Below are 22,483 nucleotides of genomic sequence, written 5' to 3' on the forward strand. Positions count from 1 at the left end.
TACGAATGAAAGTGAGACTACCCCTGGGACTTAAAGAGAAGATAACTTAAAAAAATCACATCATCGAACACATCAGGCATCTAACATATGCTCCCTTGTTATTTAAAAAGTGCAAGAATACTTGTTTTTCATAATTTTGATAATTACAAGTTAAGGTTATGCTCCAGTTACAACTTGGATCACTTTTGTTTTCTACACCTCTTTTCCATTTGGAAATCTTCCCATGCTTATGAAACACTCTAGCCTCTGATACAGTAATATCAACTGATCACTAAACCAAAGCCTTTTAACAAATTTCTAAATATTAGAAAAGCCTGAAGCACTGAACTATCTCTGAAAAAGCTGAAAGATTTGGAAATGATACTGGAATTACTTGAGCCTGCTGGCCCTTTGCATTCAGTTTCAGACAGTCTTAGTTTGCTTCTGAAAAATAAATATAAGATTAAAAAGGCAAGTTGGTGAGAAATTGTGAAATGTTAGGTAAGCCAGGATGGGATGACAAAGTACAAACTTGAAAAGTATCTGTATGGAAAGTAAAACCCCTTTGACAAAAGATACACAGTAAAAGAATGTGATGGAATTAGGCAAAGAGAAATGAATATAGGCCGGGCGTGGTGGCTCATGCCAGTAATCTCAGCACTTTGGGAGGCCTTGGTGGGTTTGAGACCTGAGTTCACCTGAGTTCGCAACCAGCCTGATCAACATGGCAAAACGCTGTCTCTTTTGAGTTATTAAAAATACAGAAAATTAGCTGGGCATGGTGGCACACACCTGTAGACCCAGCTACTTGAGATGCTGAGGCAGGAGAATTGTTTGAACACAGAGGTAGAGGCTGCAGTGAGTCAGAATCTTGCCACTGCACTCCAGCCTGGGTGACAGTTTGAGACTTTCGGAAAAAAAAAAAAAAAAAGATTACAGATCAAAATTATCACAGCATACATAAGTTATAAAAACAAGATAGTACCTTGTATATATATATATATATATATATATATATATATATATATATATAGTGTGTGTGTGTGTGTGTGTGTGTGTGTCTGTCTGTCTGTCTGTCTGTATAGTTCGTTTGTATGTTTGAGACAGGATTTCCCTCTATCTCCCTGTCTGGAGTGTAGGGGCACAATCATGGCTCACTGGAGCCTCAACTCCCAGGTTCAAACCATCCTCCTGCCTCAGCCTCCCAGTAACTGGGAATATAGGCACTCACCACCATACCCTGCTAATTTTTGTATTTTCATAGAGAAGAGGTGTTGCAATGTTGCCCAAGCTGGTCTCAAACTCCTGGGCTCAAGGGATCCACCTGCCTCAGCCTTTCAAAGTGCTAGGAATACAGGCGTGAGCCACTACATTTGGCTATAGAATCTTTTCTTACCTGTTCTAAAATAAAGCTTGATAATCTTATATACATGTGCTGTTTCTTGTCTTATACGAGAAAGGGTTTTTGCCATTTTAAATTTGTTTATTTTTATTCATTTTCCTTTATATTTTTTTCAATCCAATCCACCAGTTCTCCTTAAGTTAGTTGCATAAAACAATATATGCCTTGAGCAAGGTGCCAAAATCTATGTGTGTATTCATTTTGTGTCTTTTTAATTCTAAGGTCACAAGCCCAGACGGGACTAGTATTGTTTTTGTCATTCATACAACATGATTTCCTTTGGCAATTTAGTTATTTCAGAGTGAACTGCATTTTTCATCAGTGCCTATTTGACTGTAAATTTATTATTTCAGCAAATTGTAAACCTACTGTAAGTGTAGATGAAAGCGTCACAGAAGAAACCTCTAAGTAAGCAAAGAAGTTAGATACTAAATTGTTTTTAAATGTATCTATTTTTTAAAAACTTGCTTGACTGTATAACTCCCATCAACATGTATAGAATAACACGAAGATAAAAATGACATCTATAGGTGTTATGAAACAGACATTTCTAGATGACAGGCTTATAATCTGAAAAGCAGAAAATATGTTTAAACAGGTTAAGTGTATTGTGAAATGGGTTATAAGATACTTGTTTTGAAATGTGGGCTGGGAGTGGTGGCCAACTCATATAATCCCCACACTTTGGGAAGTCAAGGTGGGAGTATCACTTGAGCCCAGGAGTTCAAGACTAGCCTGGGCAACATAGGGAGACCACCATCTCTTAAAAAAAAAATCTGGCCAGGCACGTTGGCTCATGCCTGTAATCCCAGCACTTTGGGAGGCCAAGGTGGGCAGATCAGCTGAGGTCAGGAGCTCAAGACCAGCCTGGCCAACATGGCGAAACCTGTCTCTACTAAAAATAAATACCTGTCACCTGTGGTGACAGGTGCCTGTACTCGCAGCTACTCTGGAGTCTGAGGCAGGAGAATCACCTGAACCCAGGAGGCAGAGGTTGCAGTGAGCTGAGATGGCACAGTTGCACTCCAGCCTGGGCAACAAAAGCAAAACTTTGTCTCAAACAAAAAAATAGATAGATAAATAAGCAAACAAATCAGCCAAGTGCAGTGGCACACACTCATCGTTCCAGCTACTGAGGAGGCTGAGGCAGGAGGATTGCTTGGACCCAGGAATTTGAGGCTATAGTGAGGTATGATTGTACCATTGCACTCTAGCCTGCAGGAAGAAGTGAGACCCTATCTTAAAAAAAATCATGAAAGGGAAAACTAATTTTTGTCAGAGAGGAGATACAAAGAGGCTGCCTAGACTGAGTCACAAAGCCATCCAGGTATCCAAGGGTTAGCAGGAAAGAGGCAGAGGCGAGCATGTCCATAAACCCAGAAGTGAAAATGAGTGCAGGTCCAGGTGGGAGTGATGAGGGCTAATTGGAGAAGTGTCTGGAATGCTGCACTGGGGTGGGTGTCATCCCTTAGGAAGAGTCACTACGCTCTATGCATTGTAGAAAGAAAACACTGCTTCCTTGACGCCTAAGCCTGATTCCTTACCTTCCAAGATTTATTCTTCCTAGGAATTAAAAACAAAACCTTTTGCATCTTCCTCAGTCTTACTCCTTGAGTATTATTTTGAAAGATGTTCCCCCAAAGAAAGTTTTACAGTAGCAATAATGGATTCTTTCTTCACTTGAATCGAGAGGCTTTACTCTTTTTCTCTCACTTGTGAAAAAAAAAAGGTGCTGTTTTGTTTAAAGCATATAAGGATGAGATAGTGTGGTTTTTGAACAAGGCTGATATTCCTTCCTTTCAACAAGGGGATCAGTCATGATGCTGCAGACGTTTTCTTGAGACGTGGAGATCAGCTTCTCTAAGGAGATTCAATTTAATCAGAGATTGAGAAATTCTGTTATCTAGCAAAGAAATACTGATTTTAACGGATTTACTGTTGTTGCAACATTAAAGAAATGTTCAGAGATTTAGGTGGAAAAAAACATTGTAAAGTTTTCTATATCAATAAAATAAAATCAAAAGTCTAGCAATGTCATGCTTTTTACTCTGAGAGGTACAGAGAGGCCCTAGGCACAAGTGGATTTCTGGAACCAGTAGATTTCATAAATTTGAACTAAATTGTATCAGGCATGGAGTGCTGCCAAATTCTAATTCATTAGTTCACTACTTGGCAGAGTTTCCTTTCCTATCAGCAGTAAAACATACAGGTTTCTTCTGGGGGTATGGAATGTTCTCACTTCCAAAAGGCAAATTATGTTTTATTTCATGTAAAATTTACAATTCTTAGAACAAATATGACACAAAAAGGTCTTGTAAGTTCTTTAGCTATAAGAAGATAAAATTTGGAGGAATTTGTAAAATAGTATTCCAATTTCTCTCATGTAACTTGGGATGAGAGTTTTATAAGATAAGAAAGTGGGCTTAAGAATCTTTAGTTCACTCTTACAGTCTTGCAACAACAACAAAAAATTATCTCTCTTAGGCAAAATGATGCAAAATCCCTGAGTGCATTTGAGCTTTGGTGCCTTAAAATGAGTGTGCACTAGAATTGGCTGGAAATGTTCCCTTCAGCTATACAAGGGCTGTTACATCCTGAGTTCTTTCTGAGGCCTCAAAAGCATAAAGTCCCTGAGCATAATGACAGTTTTCCCCTCTCTGTTATTATGTGGCTTAGTTTCAATAGATTGAAAAGATGAATTTTTTTCTTGCTCTAAGTAGAGAGCAAAAACTTTTGCCAGCTTGTGGAAGAGATGGATTTCCCATCCTTAGTCACTGTGTGAAACCAGGTGCTTAAATCCTGCAGGACCTTCTAGCACTAACCATGTTGGATTTGGGAATGAAGCATTACTCTTAGATTCCCTCCTAAGTCAAAACAATGCCTTTTTTTTTTTTTTTTAAGGCAAACAATCAAAGAAGTATCAACTGTGAGTTTACCAGTAGAACCTAGTTCTGCCGGGCGCGGTGGCTCAAGCCTGTAATCCCAGCACTTTGGGAGGCCGAGGCGGGTGGATCACGAGGTCAAGAGGTCGAGACCATCCTGGTCAACATGGTGAAACCCTGTCTCTACTAAAAATACAAAAAATTAGCTGGGCATGGTGGCGCGTGCCTGTAATCCCAGCTACTCAGGAGGCTGAGGCAGGAGAATTGCCTGAACCCAGGAGGCGGAGGTTGCGGTGAGCCGAGATCGCGCCATTGCACTCCAGCCTGGGTAACAAGAGCGAAACTCCGTCTCAAAAAAAAAAAAAAAAAAGAACCTAGTTCTGCTTTTTGTATCTCAGACACAGGCACCCATAACCAGAAACCCATAAGAGACATGCAAAGGCAGTAGGAAATAAGGTCATGTTCTTTCATTGCATTAAACACTAATATCTTTACAGAGGAACAACTTGGGGGACACCAAAGTGAAGAAGCGATTCCGTCTCTACTTATCAGTTTGGATTTGGCAGCAGCAAAATCACAATAAATGGCCCTGTTTCAAGATAGTACAGAGATAAAACATATAAATGTGATTTATTATTTTTTTTAAAAGAGGAGCTATTGGTACTCATCAAATGATAAGTTTTGAATAAAATGGCCAAAGAAACCCTCACAAAGAGGACAATCCTTCCACTGGACTTTGAAAAACATGGGTTTTCTGTATTAAAATAGGTAAGGGCAGAGGGAGCAGTAGTATAAAGTACAATTCATATATGGTGCATGTTGAATCTAGTCTTACAATTAAGACTAAACTAAGGTTTATTTAGGAAGTGGGCTGTGGGAAGCAAATGGAAGGCCTTGGGCAGAGGAGACTTACAAAGTTGGTTAAATGGGAAAGCTAATCTTGTATATGTAGGTTGGATTAAAAGGCATTAAAGACTCATTCTGCTTGCCAATAGTAGTGCATTGGAAAGATACAGTCTTCCTGGAGTTCTGCTGGATTAGTGAACACCACAGAATACCTGTGTTTACAAAGCGTGGGTACAAGTTACTTTATTTGCCAGTGGTTTTATTGGTAAATTTTAAAAAGTGTGTATTAATTGCAAATGGTTCTCTAGTTATTTACAAAGTATTATTCTCACTTGTGGATATAATTATAGGCACTTATTTTGGATGTATTGTGTTTAAAAATTATATGACTTAAAATTCTTAAGCACAAAACCAAGGAATTGAGTGGGGAATACTCTGGGGCCTTTGAAATAAATATGAAAGCTAATGATTATATTTCTTATTAATATTTGTTTCAGATGTCCTAGATTTTCATCTTTTTACCTAGCAATGCAGTCAAAATGTGGCTTAATAAATGTAGTAATTTCTAGTAATACTGATTTTTTTCTGACTTGTATGGAAAGCGACACCTTGGGCTTTTCATATTGATTAAAACCCGAATTAGGGGCCAGGCGTAGTGACTCATGCCTGTAATCTCAGCACTTTGGGAAGCTGAGGCAGGTGGATCACTTGAGGTCAGGAGTTCAGCCTGGCCAATATGGTGAAATCCTATCTCTACTAAAAATCCCAAAAAAAAAAAAAAAAAAAAAAAAAACTAGCTGGACATGGTGGCACATGCCTGTAATCCCAGCTACTTGGGAAGCTGAGGCAGGAGAATCACATGAACCTGGGATGTGGAGATTACAATGAGCACTGCACCCCAGCCTGGGTGACAGCATGAGACTCCATCACACAAAAACAAAATAAAAAGAAATGAAACTCAAATTATGTTTTATCATTAAAATACAAACTACAAATATTTTTGCCTATATATGACCTGAAAAGACTTTTATTTTTGAAATTTTGGCTTCAAAAGTGAATAGTAATACCACTAAGAAGTGCTGTAACCTTGTGTCTTAGTTTTTTTATTTGCAAAATGGAGATTAAAAAAACCATATACAGTGTTCATAAGGATTAAATATGATGATTTGCATTAAAGTGTTCAGCTAAAAGCAGAGTTTTTAGAACTGAAACACCATACAAATGTATTTTTATTGCTATTGCCATTACTTAGCTTTAAAGTTAATAATCGTAGCATTTTTTATAGAAAGGAAAAACTTTTAAGGTAATTTTTCTTCATGGAAGTAGAAATTGTAATTCCTTTGTAATCTTAGGATAACTAGTAATCATAAAAAATGAAATAAAGTTCATGACCATTAGTAGTATTTACAGTTTGATTTTCCCTTTAATGTTACTTTCTTTTGTTTGAAAGTTGATGTTTTGTTCAGATTTGTTTCCTTCCTTCCCTGTAAACACTATATAATGATAATCACAATAACGAATATTTATCAGGGCCTAACAGTGTACTGGGAACTGCTTAAAATATCTTATTGAATTCTCATCATACCTTTAAAGTAGGTACTATGACTATAAAGAATCCATAAATAAAGAAAATAAGACTTAGAAATATTAAAATGATCGCATCCAACATGGCATGCCTAGGAAGTAAAGCACAATTCCAGCTCAGGCAGTCGGCAACAGGAGCCCATGTCTTTGCTACATTATGCTTGCTGTTTTCATACTGATAGGAAACTTTTCAAGATTCACAAATTATAGCAGGATAAATTTCTACCTTAGCATTTTTAATGTAATTATTCATCTTAATGTTTCTTCAAGAAACTTACAATATCTTTGGCACGTGGTTGGTCTATAAGGGCTATGGTGCCATGCAGTAGGTTAGAGCAGGGACTTGAGAGCTCAGATTTGACCATGAACGTAAGGGTAAGGTAAACACCTTCGTCAATATTGCTCTATAGTTGCCTTACTGTAGTTGCAGCCTTGTAGTAGATGCTCAATAAAAGTTTGTTCATTGGATGATTCCATTCCTAACTAAAACTGACAAAATCATATAATAGTTTTCCATCATAGAAATAAAAAAACTTAATATAATACATTTTTTAAAGATCAAATTAATGTATATTTATTAAATTCATCCTGGGACAGTTTTCAGTGGCTGTATTTTTGCCATTTAACATGTAGACTGAAACCTTTAAGAACATGAAACATTCAAACCTCGATCAGCTTTTTCTCAGGCTTTTAATGATAAATGAAAATGTCTTTATGGCATGTGTAAAGAATGTAGAGAAGGACTTCAAAGGACATCGAAGAAAAACATGACTGAAGTATAAAATGCTAAGTTTTAAATTTAAATGAATATGTTGATTGATTCAGAAAAGTGGCAATTTGAAAAAGAACGTTGGCTTCTTTTGCCTTCATCTTTTCATTTAAAATTAAAACTTGCACGGATGTTCTAACCAAATGCTGGTTATTGCATATAACAGAAACAACATAATTACTTTTTTCCTTTTTTTTTTTTCTTTCCTGTGACTCATTGCACATGTGCATGTTGCTGTTACCTAGGAGAGGAACCAGTACATCAGCTGTAAAAATCCAAAGAATATAAGTATTCCTATAATTGGTCCCTAACTGTCTGGGGAAAGCTGCTTCATATAAAGAAATGGTCTTGAACAAATCTTATTCAGTAGTATTTTTCCTTCAAATCACGGAGGGAAAGAAAAATACAAATTCCAATTAATGTAATTTTGCAGGATGAAAAAAAAAAAAAAGACATGGAGGTAGCCTTAACATCCTAGATATGCTTATAAATTCTCAAAGCCACTGAGACTTAGTGAATTCTGAGGACTTAAAGTATGTTAAAAAGATAGACCTGTATTTAAATGCTGATCTCAACTTTTCACTGGGGACCACTAAAAAGCCTTTTAGAAGAAAAGACCGGGATCAGCAAAACATGAAATCATTATTGCAGCAGACTTTCTAGGTCTGCTTTATATTATGCTTTTGAAAAGGACATTTGTTTAAGGATGTGATAGTTTTATCCTGCATGTAATGCATACTCATTTATTGGGGTAGTGGGTGGGAAGAGAGGAAGGATGGAATGCTTTGACTGTGAGGTCACAGACCAAAAACAAAAAGAGAACTGGCCGATACCCAAGCTATTTCTTAGCAATTTGTCTGCAAAGACATTCTCCTAATACTCAATGAGGAAATGTATGAACAGTGGTCATTGTAAATGTGTCCAAGAAATATAAAGAAACAATTTTGGCTATGGAAAATGTAGTAATTACAGGGCAGTCCCCAAATTTCCTGGCTTTATTCCAAATGTACTCAATCTCAGTTATTATTTCTTTTGGGTTTTTCAAAAATTATAACTGGATAGGGCACCCTTTTCAAGCTTATTAACACAGCTATGAACATAAGTCAAAGAGGTCACTTTAATATAAGGCAAGTACAGGACACTGCAGGCTGCCTGAACAGGAGAGCTGAAGACTGGGCCCTGACTGTTTAGATGTAACTAAACAGCATGTTATCGCTATTCTAGTAGATACACATTCACAGCTTCGTGTCTGTGATGTGTACTTCCTCTCACATTTCCTCCTGCCCCAATCTCACCTCTGCTACTAAAAATACCCTAAGTAGATATGAATAACTGCAAAGATAAAATCATTTTGTTTTTTTGAAAATTATCTCTCATTCAAAAAATGAAGGTGTGATAGAAAATTTAAGCATCCTAGCATCCTATTTTCAGCTGTCGATAAGAAATTGAATAAGAAAGAAAGTGAAGCCTGAAAAGGTTGGTTTTGGAAGCTTTTTCAGATGAACTGTAATATTTGCAGAATAAAATAGTGCTGTAGGCTACATGAGGGGAGCAGAGAAATGGTCCATTAGAGCAGCTTTCCTACATTGTTTATCTACTTTGTATGTATAAAAATGCTTCCACTCGCCTCTGGGCACCTATATAACAAAATTCAGAACCATGAATGAATAACTAAACTTTGAAAAGGAAGCCAGAATCACAGTTCATTCCTGACAAACTAGAATCTCACTTCCTATCAGAAAAGAGAGAAAAGGAGAAAGAAAAGCTTCAATATTTACTTTATGAAAATGTTCAAAATAAAAACCACTCTTAAGTGGAAGTGTATTTTGACTGAAGTAGGCTTTTCTGGCAGAGTACTTTTAATAAAAGAGAATGAAGTTGCCAGTTATCCACAAGCATTGAAAGCATTTCAAAATTGGAACCCCTTCATAGCTCCTTAATGTAACCACTGCCGCTTCTAAATGCGAACAGTCTCAAAGATTCCTGGAAGGATCTATTTTGGATAGGGTCATTTGCTGGTTTCCGATGTTCCATGCATATTTTTGTGAACTTTACAAAATTGACTGAGCAGATGATTTTTCAAGATTTTCATTGACACAAATAATGGCAGAAAGCCTGAATCAAAATGCCCATCAGAGCAAACCAAGGACAGTCGTCCTATTGTGTTGTTTTGTTTGGTTTGGTTTGTATTTTAGGAGTTTGGCTTAACAATATATATGTGATATCCTTCATTGTTCAAATCATCACATTTTCACATATTTTTATATGTGTTTTATGGACATTTAGTTATATATGTTAAGATATTATAAATATCTTAATTTATAGTAAGTTATCCTGAGCATGCAGCTTTATTATCTAAAATTTTAGCAAGGGATTTATTAAATACAGGGATTTCTGTTCTTATTCAATGTCACATATACAAAGAGACTGTTTAGCATGAATTTCCTGGAAACATTGGAAGACATTTCAATGTCATTTTATGTTGACTGAAATGAAACGTGGACTATTTTCTCAATTACCTGCCTAAAACATTCAGCAAAAAGAGACCTATTAAATCTGAAGATTAAAGGCAAGCCAGCTTTATAGCAGGCAGAATTAATTCTTAAACTTATTGCCTTGCAAGTTGAGAAAAGGACTTTCTGATTATAGATATTAAGACCCTATAATGTCATCTTTCAAAAGCAAGTGTTAATATAAAATCTTTATAAAATATGATTTTGGTGTCATTTTATTGACAGATATATCATCTCTTCTGAAGTTTGAAGAATGTCATTGAAGTGACTTTCTAAACACTTTAGGAAGACTTTTCATTCATTATACAAGTATATTTTATATCCTGTAAAAAATAGTACAGCAACCATCCAGTAGTAATTTGCCTTTTGAGACGGGCTGGTTTGCACGAATGCCTCTCTTAATCTTTATCCATGAAAAATTTCTGTTACTTATTTCTGTATTTGAAGCCATACATCTGAACGTATGACTGAAGCTTCAAAAGATGCTTTTTGTATAGTCTACTATTTTATACTATAAAAGCTATAGAATAAACTATAATGTAGATTATGATAATTTAATAAGGTAAGATATTTTTTCCTATTAAGCATGAACAGTCTCTTCTTGTTATTGAGAAATCATACTTTGTCTTAATTAAGACTCTTGAGCTTCTGTGGCACTAAATGAGGTGCATAAAATCCCTCAACATTCCTATCATGTATAAGAAAGAAAGAACAAAAAAATTTGACAAGGTAAAATAATTAATTCAGAACACTTGAAAGAAACCTAAGCATCTTAATAGAGAGGCACTTCATTTACAAGCATCTTGTTCAGACTAAATCATTAGTTCTTGAAAACTTCTTCTTTGATACTAATATTTAGACAGTCATACAAAGACAGCTTTGGACACTCATCATGAAATACGTGTTGAGATTTTTTTTTAAACTGTCATCATTGCATTGTAATATGGTGTGTAATAGATTTTCCCTTTAAAATCAGTTAGGAAGAAAATGAATGTCTGATTTCAGAAGACTTTCCTTCCCCTGTTATTCTGTGTCAGACACTAATGATGATAGGAAATCTGAAAATCTGTGAACATCTCCACCTTCCCACTCAGTCCATAGAGGTACTTGTAAAATAGAACAATTTATGTGGTTTAATGTATACAGGAAATTACTGAAGGAATTAAGAGGGTTGAAGTGACAGGTGGGATTTAAATCACTGACAAACATGAGAGGTTTTAATTCAAAAGAATGTGACTGCTGAGACAGCATTTCCTTCTTCATCTTGGTTTTTGTATGAGGAAAGTACTTACTGAGTTATAGAACTTTTATATGTCCTCTTTGCCTGTTTTTCTCCTTGGTGTATACCATACTCAGCTTTCATCTGAAGCTTTAAAAGGTAAGTGGAATAAATTATTAGGAACATTGGATCTGATATACACAGGTATTCTTTGGACACTCTATTAACATTCTTTCATAGTAAATGAAAAAATATCCTTCATACAGGGATTTAGGATCCTTGACATTTTTACTCTTTCAATGTCAGTTTGGTAGATAGCAAATATCTAATGTTTTACACATTTAATTCATGTACTTGTTCCCAGAACTGTAGCTATATTTCAGTGTGAATATTTTATAAAATATATGAACTTTTTACTAATTGACTGAGACAGTACTGGACTTTGTTTTGTTTAATAACATTTTCAACAACAGGACATTTTGTACAGCAATTCTTACATGATCACCATTAATCAGGATGGAAAGCAAAGATGGAAAACAAGAGTATTATTCCTAGGAGATAGTTATTACAAATTTTACAAAGTTATAGCACCTTCTTCCTCTTTCATTTTAAATCCTTTCCTTCCTTAAATGGTTCCCTGGCAAATAAGCCCACTATCACTAAAGCAAATTAAAAATTTCTTTTGGAGATTATGTGGCAACACCAGGAAAGGGAATCGTGTTCTAGAGTTCTAAAGATAGTTCTATTTGCATTTTCTCTTTACACATTTTGATGTTAGAAAGCTCTCCAATTATACCTTTTTGCCTTTCTTGGACTAAAAGGAATTTCTCTGAGATAGTTTTACCCTTTAGGGAGATAACGGACCTGATATATCAAGGTAAGAGATGGAAAGTGTGCTTCCTGGCAGTGTTTATTCTCCCAAAACGTACAGATGCATAATGCTTATGACTCACCTTATTATCTGTAGGGATGCACTCTTCGATTTCCCTTTCATAGTCTACCAAAAGAATGTAACTACCGTGAATTCTTAAAATGAGACTGAATTTAACGTTGAGTTTCAGATGGAGTCCTCCGTCATGAGGAGGCTACATGTATGTAGACTTTCTCTCCCCTCTTTTTTTCTTTCTCAGGGTCTGGTCTGTTGTTTGGCCAGTAGTGTCCCCTTCATTTCTTACTAGATTTTGTGACTTTCCTATAGCTATAAGCCCAACAGAGAAGCAACATCTTAGAAAGCTCTCTTACTTTTTTCAATTTAAATGTTACAGAGTTGTTTGTTTGTTGTTGTTTTGGCTAGACCATTTTGAAGGACATTGGCTGAAATGGCTGAATGTTACTATTCAGCTTATGAATGAAAGTGAGTGAGGGGAGAGATTACTGACTTGGTACTTGAACCATATTATCCTATGCTCATCTGCATTTTGAAGTCAGTGTGACAGAACCATCTTTGCAATAACTAGCAGAGGGAATATTATACAAAACCTTCAAACCTAGAGCACACCAAACTTAACTAAAAGGCTTATGAATTCTTAATTCCTTAATATTAAATCGTCCAACTCATAGGATTGTTGTAAAGCTCAGTTTGGGGCATTTATAAGGAAGTTTGAAGAGTAAACTTTTATAAAAATGAGTTATTAAAATGATAATCATTTAGTCATATTGTTGTCCAACATACTAATAATGTACTCTTATTTAGGTATAGTTAATATACATGAGGAGAAAGAAGTGTAATTTTTTTTTTGAGATGGACTTTTGCTTCTTGTTACCCAGGTTGAAGTACAATGGCATGATCACAGCTCACCGCAACCTCTACCTCTCAGGTTCAAGCGATTCTTCTGCCTCAGCTTCTGAGTAGCTGGGATTACAGGCATACATCACTATGCCAGCTAATTTTTTGTATTTTCAGTAAAGATGGGGTTTCTCCATGTTGGTCAGGCTGGTCTCGAACTCCTGAACTCAAGTGATCTGCCCACCTCGGCCTCCCAAATTGCTGAGATTACAGGTGTGAGCCACTGCACCCAGCCAGAAGTGTAGTTTTTTAATGCCTGTTTTCTCATTTCATTTTGCTCTCATAACATTTATGTTTACTTTTTAGTTTTACAAGAGTTTCTATTTCAGAAATCCACCCATAATTTTCCTAGTATTTATTTGGATTCATTTATTCTTTTAATATTTTAATTTTACTCTTTTTTAATACCACTGTGCGCTCTCACAGGTTGTCTTTGCTCATTCTCTCACATTTTATTGAGCACATACTACATGACAAACACTTTTAATTACTAGGAGGAGAGTAGTAAACTAAGCTGTCACCTTTATTTTCATTTAAAATTCAAACATCAGGTATGAATGGGACCATTAAAACTGTTGCTGATTTTTAAAGACACAAAACCAAAATGAATGATAAGCCCTAATTGGTGAAATACAAGTTTTCTTATATAGAGTCAGTTTGAGAGGCCCTTGTCCTAGTTATTTCATGTAGAGCAATTTTATTTCCATACTGAATTAATGTAAGATCTTCACTAAAGCAATTAGTGGTGATACATGAAAACAGATAAAACTCTATTGAAATTTATAAATTTACTAAGCCATACAAAATTTTAATTCTGTTTGATTTTTTAAAAACTTAGGATATCAGAACAATGGGATGAAAAGGGTTTGTCCACATTCCAAATCTAAATGACCATATTTCCATGTTTCCTCAAGTTTTCATATCAGGAAAATTGTTTTTTCTTTTGATGATAACATAAAATAGTAGTCATCAACACCACCACAATATTTTCTAATGCCATTTGTATTTAGGTAGTCATCTGTAATTTTATATAAAATTTCAAATTCCATATTTATAAATGGTGTAGAAGCAAGTCTTACAGACAATGAAAATACACTTTGTAAAGAGTTACTGATGCAGAATGGATGCTGTATCATGTTTCCTAAAAATCAAGAGTGACAAAGGAGGTGCAGTCTCTTAGTTGAGAGTCAGGATTATGATTACCCTCCTCTATAATACAATAGTGATACATCACTCTGTTTCCCAACCTTTTTTTTTCTTTTAAGAGAGAAGGTCTTAGCTGGGTGCTGTGGCTCACACATGTAATCCCAGCACTTTGGATGGGCAGACCATGAGGTCAGGAGTCCAAAACCAGCCTGATCAACACAGTGAAATCTCATATCTACTAAAAATACAAAAAATTAGCTGGGCATGGTAGTGGGTGCCTGTCATCCAAGCTACCTGGGAGGCTGAGGCAGGAGAAACTCTTGAACACAGGAGGCAGATTTTGCAGTGAGCCAAGATCATGCCACTGTACCCCAGCCTGGGTGACAGAGCTAGACTCTGTCTCAAAAAAAAAGAGAGAGAGAAGGTCTCACTATATTGCCCCAGTTAGTCTTGAACTCCTGGGCTCAAGCAATCCTCCTGCCTCAGCCTACAAAAGTGCTGGGATTATAGGCATGCGCCACCACATGAGACACACAACGTTCACTTTATAATTGACTTTACACTTTCTAATAGCCCTGTTTCCCTACCATTCTTCCCACTACTAATCTTTCATGCCTTCTGCATTTTAACTCTCATTTCACTTTTTCCACTTACTCATGACATTTAGCCCACTGCACTGCATATGTGCTCCTCTATTTTTGTCTACCTTAAGTTTTTGTGGAATTCCAAACAAACTGATAAAGCCATTCTAAACTCTTTTCTTTAGGATGCTAATTGTCATTAATCACATTTTTATTTTCTACATTTTTAGGAGTCTAGTTCCTTTACCTCTTTTGATGGCCCAAGTTGTGCTGGAAAGATAGTTTCCAATAATACATTCAAGAGCAAAAGAGTAAATATTACTTAAAAAATGAGGAAGAAAAAGCAAAAGAAAGAAAAATCAGGATCATAAAACTGAACAAGGAAAGAATATAGTCCCTGAAGGACCATGCGGACACACAGTGCTCACTTTATAATTGACTTTAAACATTCTATTAGCCAAGGTGATGAGAGGACTGGGCTGCACGTGGCTCATAATGTCCAGGGCATGCCTGTATCAAAATAAGAACAAACTGTTTCTTATCCTAAAAAAGGGGAAACATTTCTCCTGAAGGTACAAATAAAGATATCAGTAGAGTGGAGGAGGCACATTGGGATTAGCTGGGGTTTTTAAAGAAATATCGGGTATAGGTTCCATTCCAGATCAATTAAATCAGGGTCTTGTGGGTAGACAGCTAAAATTATTATTTTCTATAAAGCATTGAAGGTAATTATTAAGTGCCTTGAGTTTTAGGAACACGGACTTGGTCCATACCTCTAAAAAGAGGACTGGTTTCTAGACTTGAAGCAGCTAAATACCATTTATATGTGCTTGTCACTATCATTCTCCCAGGTTTTCTAATTTCTAAATCAAAGCACTTGAATTAGTTACTTTAAAGGGTCTTTCAAATTTTGTAATATTTTTCTCTTTATTTTTCCCCTGGTAAACCTACCTTATCTTAGCTCTAATAGCTTTTGTGCTGTAAATTTTCCAGAAAAAGCTAAGATATGCATGGATTACCACCTGTAGCCATCATAATTAATGGTCAATTCTGGCAATGTGAGCCAGACACTTTGTATGACTAAATTCTGGACCCCAGGAGGTACATTTAGTCATTCAGACAATAATTGACTAAAAGTGTTCTTGTCATAAATCAGTAGTCGCTGTGCTAGCAAGCATGCTCTTTTCTGATTTAACCCTTCCTTAAACCCCAGGAACACTGTTGTTTTAAAAAAATGACACAATGGGGGCATGATCAGAAAATCACATTTTCATAGCAGAAGGGAAGTAGCTGATGGAATTATTCTATGAAGGTAGGTGTATTTCAGAGAAAGAAAACTATTCTATCCAGTCACAAAAATAATTGCAAGCATCAAAAACAAAACAAAACAAAACAAAAACAAAAACAAAAGAGGACTTGAAAAATAATTCAGTTGGCTTAATTATTAACTGTTTATCATTTGTGACCAAATATCAGCAGCGGATGGGAACTGCTCTGGAGTTAATGAAAACATAGTGACTTTATTTCAAGGGTTCATATACAGAGTCAGATTGGGCACTGCAGAGCAGATGTTGTGCTACGGTGTAACCTGAACCTATTACGATTGCCTCTCAACTGGATTGGGTAACCAAATGTACAAGTCGTGCACTCTGCAAAGCAAAACTGCTGATTATCAGGACTCTTCTAATTTTCAAGGAATAGTAGTATATTAGAGATACATTTGAAACCTTATGATAGTGCATTTCAGTAGCCACTGCAAACTCAAGAAATAGCAGATTATAAGTAAGTTCCTAAGTGGTTTCATTTTAGTCACAGAGAATGGAGAGAAAAAGAGATGAAGTCATATAATGTTGTATTATCACTCTGTTAGTTTAATTGGTAACTTCTGTGCTGGAATCAAATACGGAATTTTCTCTGATTGCAATATCCAACTGTGCTGAATCTCTGAGCGATTAAGACTTGGTAATAGCGGTGAAGAGTCAATAAGGCTGCTCACAGATTCAAATGGCAATGTTGAGCAGTCAGAACAAAAGCCAAATTATTTTAATGAAGCAAATTTGATTCACACATAGTATGACAGCCGATGTCAGAAGAAAGTCTTCAGTTAATGTTTCAGATGGTTATGTTATTACTTGGGTGATTTGACAGAATTCACCGTGGCTTATGCAAAATAAGACATGGCAGATGTCAGGGCAGAAGAAGGCACACATGTGATGGGATTGACTAGAGTTTTGCCCTTGAGAATTGAAGGGAGTGGCATCCCTTCCTGATTCAGGTATTATCTTACTGCTCTGGATTTTTACTATACAGGATTCATTTTTTCAATCACATAGATGTACATACTGTTGATATTGATTTATATTATTTTACCTTAAACAATAACTGTTTCACTTTGTTTCCTGGTGAATTTTGTGTGGCTTGATCATTTAGTTACTCTAATATGTATAGGCTATTTTCAATAATATATCAACATACTAGCAATAAGTTCAGTACTTCTGTTAACAGTGGAAGGTATCCATGTTCTTGGCGTCTTGAAAAAGAATTTGGCAAAACACACAAACAAAGCAAGGACAAAGAGATTTACTGAAAATGAGATACAGTAAAGGGATTTCAGTAAATTCAGTAAATGAAATTCAGTAAAGGGATTTACTGAAAATGAAAATACACTCCTCAGGGTGGGAGCAGGCCTGAGCATAAGAGCTCAAAAAACCTCAATACAGAATTTTGGGAGTATAAATACCCCCTACAGGATTCCACTGGATACTTGGGGTATGCCCTATGTAAATAGAGAGGATGAAGTAAAGTTACAAAGTCATTTTCTTGTCCTATGGCCTCTCAAGAGGGTATTTCCTGTCATAGCTGAAGTGTGAATCAGCCTTATGTTTTCTGCCTCAAGACCCTATTTTCCTTCTTCAGTTCAGATCAAGAGGTGGCACAAACTATAAATAAAGCACAAACAAAGTAAACCTGTTATAATAATATTTTGACTATTTCCTACCATTTACATAAGTCACATGAATAATGGACATGTTGTATTGTGTGCTTATGGTATGCTAGACAATATTCTAAACAGGCCAAATATTTCAGCCAATTTCGTTCTCGGAAAACTTCAGTGAAATGAGGTATCTTTTTTTGTCATTTTATACAGGAAGACATTGAGGATCAATGAGACAGTATTTTGCTCAGAATCTTTCAAATAAATAGTAATGATAGAATTCAAAGCCACTTCATAAGATATAGAAGTCGGCACATTCTTTTTGCTAATTTAGCTAAAATGGACTTCTTCCCAGTCAGCTAAAAATTCTTACAAATACCACTTTAGGTAAAAAATCTCTCTTTCTCTGTGTCATAGGACATGATTTATGCATGACTACTGAAAATAAGACTGGAATCAGATTGTTTATGGGTATTCCTTTCAGCTTCAAAAATTTTTAGAAATTTTTGACATAGAATTGAACATATTTTCTCTCCTTTTTTGGACATTTTTGAGATGTGCTTTTGTGTGTGTGTAAAAGCCAAGTAATCAATTATGGACAAAGCAAATCAAATAATGCCCGTGGCTGATGACATTTTTAGACCAAACAACTTTTTTAGTAGCTGGAAGAGACCACCAGAGAAGGAAGAATATCCTTTTATTCCTGTATATAAATAGCACATAAGTAGCTTTAGCAGATTCTATAACAATGGCACTACCTCTCACTATTGCAGACAGAGCTGAAAAAAATGTGGATAGGTTAAATGTTCTAAAATGTATTATAAAATTACATGTCTCAGAAGCTGAAAGCCAATTTCCATTACAACATAGCTCTGCTGTGTGTAGAAGTTGAGTCATCTCTATTTTGGTAACTGTTCTTTATCACCAAAGATAATTCATGCTGTATTTTCATCTTTATGATGGAGGCTCGAGGATCACCCCAAAGTTTTTACCTACAAAATTGCACTTGACAAAGCAGGCTGAGGATATAGTGACAGATACTCTGGTGTATTCCATTGAGCTTACAGTTAGAAGTTTCAGTATAAAAGATTTTATTTAAATAGATTACCACCCAGTTGTCTTCCTTATATTACTGCCTGAATATGACTTGGCTTACTCATATCAGGCCCTGGCTCTTCACCGGCAATGATAAAATATTTACCAAATAAAATGATTAAATCAGAAGTCCCAGCTTTTCACATTGCTACAGAGTAACACTGTAGGATAAATAAATATAGTTTTCATAAATCATTTTATAGAACCTTTTATTTATAAATATGCCTAAACACGTTGTGTAAAATGCAGTCACAGATAAACTAGAGCCACAGATATTTTGATATCTGTTACTATTATTATTATTAGAAACTAATCTTTGTGAACTATCAAGTTAAGGTCCAAGTGATTGATGCACACTGGAATTTAGTCTCCATTTGGTGTATAACATAACTATTGTTATGAACTAGCATTTGTAAAATTAGAAAATTAGAAAATTATTTAAATTTGTAAAATATAAAATTAAGATCCAAGTGATTGATTCAGGCTGCAATTTCAGGCTCCATTTCAAAGAGATTAGACCATAATATCTGTCTGAACTATAGCATTTAGATAGAGTTTAGCTAGCCTATATTTCTGCCGGGTATGATTAAATATAGTATATTGAATTCTGAAAGTACAAACTCCTCAGTTTTCTTACGCTAGTATTATATGATGCAACAAACTCAAGGGACTACCTGTAGGTCTAGACTATAATGTCATGTGGAACACAGTCACACATGAAGAGAAACAGGTACTGCAGGAAAGGGTTGATTCTTCAGCACCTTATCACTTACACACTCATGTGTCACGTGACAATAGGATAAGTTCTGAGAAATGTGTTAAGCAATTTTATTGCTGTGTGAACATCATAGAGTGCATTTACACAATCTAGTGGCACAACGTATCATACACCTAGGCTATGTGGTATAGCCTGTTGCTCCTAGGCTACAAACTTCATGTTACTGTACTGAATGCTATGAGCGATTATAACACAATGGTAGGTATTTGTGTATCTAAACCCATCTAAACATGGAACGAGTACAATAAATACAGTATTATAATTGTATGGGACCATTGTCAGATATGCAACCACTGTCAGATGTGCAGTCCATCTTTGACTGAAACATCGTATGTAGCACATGGCTGTACTTAAAATTTTAAGAACATTCAGTGTGGCTGGAGAGGAAGTAATAGTAGCTGAGGAGGCACCATAGCAGAAATATCAGAGACCCTTTCTTGCTTTTTAGGAACAGAATATGTTATTGTAAATGAAGGTAGCAAAGATTCCTCCCAATCAACATGACCAGGTCTCTAATTCTTCTACTATTTAAGAATGCATTATATTAGAGAAAAAAGTCTGGAAAAAAAAAAAAAACATGCCAACACCTCTTTTCACTTTGCAGATGTTCTACAATTTCTCCTACTTCTATTTTTCTGCAAGTGCTTTTTGTTTTTAACTGATTCCTTGTAAATTTACTGCATGCATTTTCAAATTCTCCTTGTCCATTCTTGTTGACATCTTCCCCTCAGAACTCTGCTATTTATAAACCGCTGATTGTTGAGATCTTATAAACACTGCCCACCCATGTTCTTACTGTGAAATTACCTTGTCTAGTAAAGTACTGGAATTTGGTGAGATGTTCTTCGTAATTTTAGAAAACCTTTTTTATGTGAATCAAAGTGAGAAATATTCAAAAGAGGAAAAAAGAAAAAAAGATGCTTCTTATAAAATGAGATCTGTGGGGCAAAAATGAAGAAAGATGTAGAAAATATAAATTGGATACACATAGCTAGAGTTTAGAATTCTTTTTCCTAGCTGTGTTTTGAGGCCAAATGTCCAGTTTGAGCTGACTAACATCCCTCCCAAAGGGCTGTGACTATCCCCTAAATGGCAAAATTATGAAACAACAAAAAAAGTAAAACTAGAAAATATTGTTAACAATATATTTTAACAATTCACAGCATACATTTTGGTGTTTCTGAAAGTGTGCAGCATCTTGCAATCAATTGCATCTTAAAACTTAATTGATAAAATGTTTAATGGCAGGAAATCATAGTAAATTGTATAAATGATGGTATCATAAAATCAATGAAATGCATTATTATTAGCAATAGTAGATAATGTTAATCTTTCTTATGCAGAAATAATTTGCATAACCTAAGCATATTATACAAGGGGCTGGAAAGTTTTCACTTTTCATTGCTACCCTTTAACTACATACAGCTCCTTTACAGTTTCTATGGTACAAAAATCAACCAACACACCATGACTTTTTCTTTTTAACTAATCAGTCGTTTGAGAGCGTTTTCAACCTAAATTTGGATGGCAAGTGAAGTAGTTTAAACTGCCATCTTACTCATGCCAGATGCCACTTTTACATTGTTTTAAAAGCTTCTGGAGTGTATTTATACATGGCTTGTTTGCTCTTAAGCATGTTTCTGAGTGTGTGTTTGCTGCTGTTTGACAGTATTTTCAGATGTACTGTAGCAGGAAGCCACCCCAACTCAGCCTAATATTCCTGAAAACAAACGTGCTTTTGTAGTTAAAAATAAACGAAGAAAAACAAGCTTTAAAATGAAGAAGAATGTATATGGGTAGAGGAAAAGGCAGCAAGAGAGAACTGGCTGTGGGACCAAAATTTCAGTGACTCTGATTCTCTATAGTCTTCTCAATGCTGCATGAACAGCAGGGCTAGTCATTCAAGGTCTCTTGGGGTGAGCGTGTATAGGAACCACGGTGAATTAGAGTGCCAAAAAAAAACAAAAACAAAAACAAAAACAAAAAAACAACAAAAAACAAAAAACAAAAACAAAAACCCAGCTTATTCTGGATTGTTAAAACAGCTAATTCTGTCACAAAGGGTGATTTATATCACTTATTGCAAGTTTGTGTTTTTATCTAAATGAAGTGACCTATATCTAAAATCCTCAGGGAGTGTTTTGAATTGTAAAGCATCCTGAATCCTCATATTTACTGTATTGAAAATGAGAAAAGAACAGGATACAACAATTAGGGCTTTAGTTTTTAAAATTTAATTGGATATTTTGTCAATGCTGACTTGCGTAGTTATAAACACTTGGGGGCAATCTTAGAGGATTTTATTTTTAAAAACTCACATTATGAGAAGTTAAATTGTTCAATATCAATTATTAGATATGCAGAATTTTAAAATAATCAAAATCCTATTGATTTCGAGTGGGATTAAGAACGAGAGTCAAATCCTGTTTTAATAAACTTTCAGTTCTATGTTTTGTGGTTTTGTTTGTTTTTTGAGGCAGAGTCTTGCTCTGTTGCCCAGGCTGGAATGCAGTGGCACGATCTTGGCTCACTGCAGTCTCCACCTTCCGGGTTCAAGTGATTCTCCTGTCTTAGACTCCTGAGTAGCTGGGACTACAGGTGCGTGCCACCACTCCTGGCTAATTTTTTGTATTTATAGTAGAGAAGGGGTTGCACTGTGTTAGCCAGGTCTGGATCTCCTGACCTCATTCTTTGCCCGCCTCAGCCTCCCAAAGTGCTGAGATTACAGGCGTGAGCCACTGTGCCCAGCCCAGTTTTATGTTTCTTATGAAATTTGACTGTGAACATCTGTAGGTATCTTTAGGTAGAATTTTTCTCCATTACAGCTTCAGTGTGGATTTCTTATGTGAATCTAATCTAAATTAGTGCATGAAACAGTTGCTCCTTCTAACATTGCTTTTGATTAATTTATTGCATCGAGTCAGACTTTAACTATTAAGATATTTTCTGAGCCATGTTTTTTTTTATA

General features: G+C 35.6%; 1 protein-coding gene across 7 annotated transcripts in view; it reads left to right on the forward strand.

Moving 5' to 3' along the window:
• Positions 1 to 22,483, forward strand: part of PCDH9 (protocadherin 9) — a 912,415-nt gene that overhangs the window by 74,298 nt on the left and 815,634 nt on the right. The window contains exon 3 of one of the 7 annotated variants that reach the window (XM_074387639.1): positions 1 to 22,483. This exon is cut by the window's left edge and continues 57,911 nt beyond it; it is cut by the window's right edge and continues 15,528 nt beyond it. The exons of the other annotated variants lie outside the window; for them this stretch is intronic. The gene's annotated coding sequence lies outside the window, so the exon portion shown is untranslated. 7 annotated transcript variants of the gene reach the window in all.

Source organism: Saimiri boliviensis, chromosome 16 (assembly GCF_048565385.1).
Source record: "Saimiri boliviensis isolate mSaiBol1 chromosome 16, mSaiBol1.pri, whole genome shotgun sequence".
NCBI classification, from domain to species: domain Eukaryota; kingdom Metazoa; phylum Chordata; class Mammalia; order Primates; family Cebidae; genus Saimiri; species Saimiri boliviensis.